The sequence below is a fragment of the Nicrophorus vespilloides genome, unplaced genomic scaffold (assembly GCF_001412225.1).
Source record: "Nicrophorus vespilloides isolate i.1.1-1 unplaced genomic scaffold, Nicve_v1.0, whole genome shotgun sequence".
Taxonomy (NCBI): domain Eukaryota; kingdom Metazoa; phylum Arthropoda; class Insecta; order Coleoptera; family Silphidae; genus Nicrophorus; species Nicrophorus vespilloides.
The window spans coordinates 151,895-157,012 of NW_017096042.1; the positions used below are offsets into that span (position 1 = coordinate 151,895).

The following is a 5,118-nucleotide window of genomic DNA, read 5'->3' on the forward strand; positions in this document are numbered from 1 at the left end:
TTACAAAAGCACATTAAAAAGAAATTTTAGTGGTTGATTTAAAATTCCAGCAAAATAAATAAATCGTGTTTATATACATTTATTTTATCGATTAAAGTAATTGTTTCAATAAATCCAAATTATACCGTTTATTTTTCATTGGAAAAAATATGTATTTTTGTTAATTTTTACTAAAAAAATATTGAATAAAAAAACTTAATTTGGCTTAAAACAAATTGAAAAAAATAATTTCCTTTTGTAAAAGTTATTGTTTAATTTTTCTCTATAAATATTATAATTTGTTCTAAATTTGTATAAAATGTTTATAAAATTTTTGAAAAATATCACAAAATTTAAGCTTTGCATATTGAACTAACATGTTTAGAAAGATAGTAAAACAGAATTGATCATTAGGGTTTTAAGCAATAACATTCTACTTTTGATTGGGTAGATTGAAAGAGCAATTGCGTCCAAATTCGAATGGATGGTCATAATAAATTGCTCGGGTAAGTGCAGTTTCAGTTCCATTTAATTATACGTCCATTCGAAAGGCTTTTCCGGAATTGAGAAGTTAAAATAAACGTAAGAAAGAAACAGAAGAAAAAAAAGGTAGCTAGAAACTGTGGAAGGAGTAGAAGAGAAGTGAACACATCGCGTCGCGTGTAGTAGGATAATATGGATGTATTTATGGGCAGGACGTTGGGTCGGGGAGGGAGGTGAACCCAGGGAATGTTGAGGTGAAGTAGGAAAAGAATGCGTGTAGTACTCGGACGGCGGTGGGAAAGTCGTAGGGGGCGCGTCGTAGCCGGCGTCGCGTCTGCGGCGGCGGATTTTCCGCTTTGAAAGTTTTCCCGGCCGGCGACGCTTCATGTTTCAGTGCACGTTCTGCCTTTCACAGGATAACGGCGTGCGCGAGTTACAATCATATACATACATATATATACATACAAACGGAGCCCAGAGGAGAGCAGTGCAACAAATAAACTAATAAAAAAAGGTTGTTTTTTAACCTGTCGCTATTACTTTATTCTCGTGGACCGCAGTTCCACTCACCGGACATGAGATATTATTATGCAAACAGTTGAATAATGTAAGTGCGTAGTATGGATAAACTTTTTTACAATTCCACCTGGTATTATTTACAGTTTACACGCAAGCTTTATACACAAATGATGACAATTTTTAAACGCTCTTATTTTGTTAATTGATCACTCGATAATTTTTTAAAACTTTTCCAAAGTATTAGTAAATCAATAATATTTGAAAAGAAAATATGAATTAAAAACAAATATATTAATTTTTATTTTTATTATTATTTATTTGCATAATAATGTATTAAATATTTATTAATAAATTTATTAAAAAAAAATAATTTCAATTTAAAATAATAATAGAAATTCTATGCAGATTTATTTGAAGTTTAATTTTCTTTAAGAATATTCACTTATTCACGTTTTTTTAATAAAAAAAGTAAATGGTAAAAATGCAGAAAAATTTTGAACAATCAATCAACATAATTGCATAAAATTCTCTATCTTGGAATAATTTGCATGACAATACACTTCTAATAGACATTGTTCATTCACTAATTTCTTTTTTTAAACTAAATTTATACTTAGTTAATTTACAAAATGTATTGTTTCATTCGATTTTAACATATATTAATGCAATAATTGTAAGAAATGAAATGGATGATGAAATTTAATTATACTTTATATAATAAATTAGTAATTATTACATAATTATTTAAATAACAAAGATAAAAATTAATTTGTTCTTTAAAGTTATTAGAACAGTTAATTAAATGATATTTGTGAAATGTGTACAAATGTGTCTATATTTGTAATAATCCCTTCAATTATATTGAATTTATTTACTATATCATTTTATTATAAAACCAACAAAAAAAATTGTGGGTAAATCGAACTATCTGAAATACATATGTAAAAATGTTTTGTTATTTATACATTATTCAAAATATCGTTCGCGTACAATAATACGACCGAAGTATTATTATTCATATTCAAATAAATCCATTGCGTATCACTATTTATACCTGAATAGAGCGGTTCCAGCAAACAAAACAAAAAAATATTGTATAGCAGGTACAATATTTCAATTGAGCGAATTGAAAAATAACAGAATAACGCGATATTATATACTGGTTCAGTTTTAATTTCGCGACTGCGAATGCTTCTGCACGATAAGGCTGGTGTCGTCTTTAGAAGTGCAGAATAAATACTTTGCAATTCTTGCGGAATATCGCAGAGCTTGGACTCTGAGAGCCGGAGGCTGCTGAAACGAAAAAAAGAAAAGAAAGAAAGATAGAGATCCGAAGGGCGGCAAATATATATATATATATTTCGTTGCTGCCACCACCGCCAACTGTTCACGTCTATATTTAATTTTCAGCCCTTCCGCACAGGCAACAATAAAAGTCTGAGTTTAATGAGTTGTCGACTTATTTATCACTAATATTGGACAATCTGTTAGCTTTGATAACACCATGGACATTTCAGATTTCATTAAAAATAGGGTTTTAACTATTTTACTATAATCAGCCACTTCTGGACTTACGACTTTAATTTAGTCGTAAGTAAAAATTTTTTATAAAGGAATATGTACATCAAAATAAATAGTATCTTTATTAACAATAATTGTTTTATGCTAGAAGCATATACGAGGATATATAATGATATAAAAAAAAGTGAAGCAATAACTCACATAGTGCAGCTTCACTCAGTCCGGGTTTTCTATAGTCCGGTTTGAAAATTTTAATTGAGTACACAAAATTACTGCACATAAATGATTTCATTCATTGATTACATTAATTTCTCGATTTGTCCGATATTGTTGAAACCGATTACCCGGACTATGCGAGGTGTTTCTGTAAGTAATTATAAAATTATATAAATCCAATCTGTTGCTTCAACTTTTGTTAACTAAAAATTAAGATCTTTTGTTCATATTATAATTAACCACATCATTCACTTTCTTTTTATGTTTTAATTTTTCATTCATCAACATTGGATACTAGTATTCACGAAACTGGTTGCATGTCTGCTCCGCGGGGCTCATAATCTGCGCAATTATTATTTAATAGCGAAGACGTTTCGCAGACAATGAGTTCTTAATTAAAAGTAAACTTTGTATGACTTTCATTATACTCTCGGCCTCTTAAGTTAACATGCTTTTATACAAAGTATCATAGTCGAAGTGCAGTGAAAGGCAGCGAGGAAAAATGATTGTAATTAAAACAAGTGCTGAGAAACCTTTGACGAGATCAAGGAAACATTACAACTTTTCCACGTGATTTTATTAAAATTTTCAATAATTAATCGAGAACTTCGCAGGGAGTTTTCATTCGTGTTTTATTTCTTGACAATAAGAAATTCGCGGAAAATTTTCTTTGTTTTACGTGAATTATTCTTAAGAAATATCTGAACTTTCCACTAGATCCACATTGTTTGTTAACTATATTTGCTGTAATGAAATTTCTATAGCTGAAAAATCTTAAAAAATTGAATTATTTTTTGATTAGTTTTATGAATGTTTAATAATTTGTAAATAAATATAATCTAAAAAAGATAAAGAATTTTAAATAGTTTACATTATATAAGTTTGAGATAACTAAAAATTTTATCAGTTATAATATAATATAACGACTTCCTTATTATTATCTGGAAGTGATAGAGTAAAAATAATGTTATTCCCAAGTTTAAGATTTTTTCAAGTACCGAACGAAACCAATTTTAAAAGTGAGGAAAACGGAAATTCCTCTTTTCCATCCCTTTTCAATTAAAATGCAAAGATTTTGTGAGAGTGATCCAGATCTGTAATAAAATGTATAGAGGAAGAATGGAGAAGAAGGAGAATAAAACAATTATCAAGTGAGTTCAGCTCAGGACGAGAAGAGCAGAACATTTTTTGTTCTTTATTCCAATTAAATTTGATTTCTTTCTCTATGATTTTTGTTTTCTTTTAGTTATTATTATCTAGTTTAGTGCGAAGTGTGATGGATCACAAGAAGTAAACGAACGTCTCCCTCTTCAAAGCTGAATTGTCTCTATTTGTAAATAAACCCTCATTTAATTTAATTGTCGGAGCGATCCTCGTAGTGAGAAAATGCTTTGAATACAGCACACAAAAATAAAGTATTACGTAACAAAGAAAGGCGAAGCGAATTAGCATTGAGCGTGTTTTAATTGGGTAGAAATTACCCTCAACGACAAGAAAATAACTATTGTGAATGAGAACTTGCTTGTTTGATATTTTATTGCAATCATTTTAAAAATAGACTTCATTTGTGAGCTACATTGTTATAAGTATTCATAAAACAACGAATGATAATTAAAATATCACTATTACCTAAGACAGTGTTTCCCAAAGTATGATACTCGGGGGTACGGAAAGAGTTTGATGGGCGTTTTGATGTTGCTTTTTCTGCATTTCTAGACATTAAGTCAAAAAAGGTACAGGCTTATTTAGACGTGGAACCGTATCTAAAATTAAAATTAATAACCAGGATGAAAAATATGGAAAAAAAATATGATGATCTGTCGTCTCATCATAAAAAAAATAATCCTTCTCATTGATTATAACGAGATAACACCACGGGCCCTGACTTTTTTCTTGGGATGTCAACCCCAATATTTAAATATTTAGAAGAGGGTCTCACAGTTGAATTGCGACTTGGGCCTTTAAACTGCTTAATCCGCAACTGTCGAGGGGTACTCAGTGTTACAAAAACCATAGAAGGTGTACATAGATGTCGAAAGTTTGGAAAACACTGACTTAAGAGATAACATTAATTAATTAATGATTGTTTATGTACAATAGTAAAAATTATTCCGATACCGGGAATCGAACCCGAGCCTCCTGGGTGAGAGCCAGGTATCCTAGCCACTAGACCATATCGGATTATATATTAGGTTAGCTTATTATCAAAATTTAAATTAAAATCATTAATTTAGTTCATCTTTAAAAAGAAAATCCAAGTAGACTTTATTCTTAAAATAAATGAATTATGTAATAATTTTTCATTCGCACATTAAATTATCATATATTTCATTTTACTTTAAAAAAATCATTGCAATCATTGTAAGTTAATATAGTTAAATTTATATTTTACAGCAAATT

General features: G+C 29.4%; 1 non-coding gene across 1 annotated transcript; it reads right to left on the minus strand.

Annotated features, from left to right (window-relative positions):
- Positions 1–4,827: 4,827 nt before the first annotated feature.
- Trnae-cuc lies at positions 4,828–4,899 on the minus strand. The gene has a single exon. It is a non-coding gene; the product is annotated as a tRNA-Glu (tRNA).
- Between the last annotated feature and the right edge of the window lie 219 nt (positions 4,900–5,118).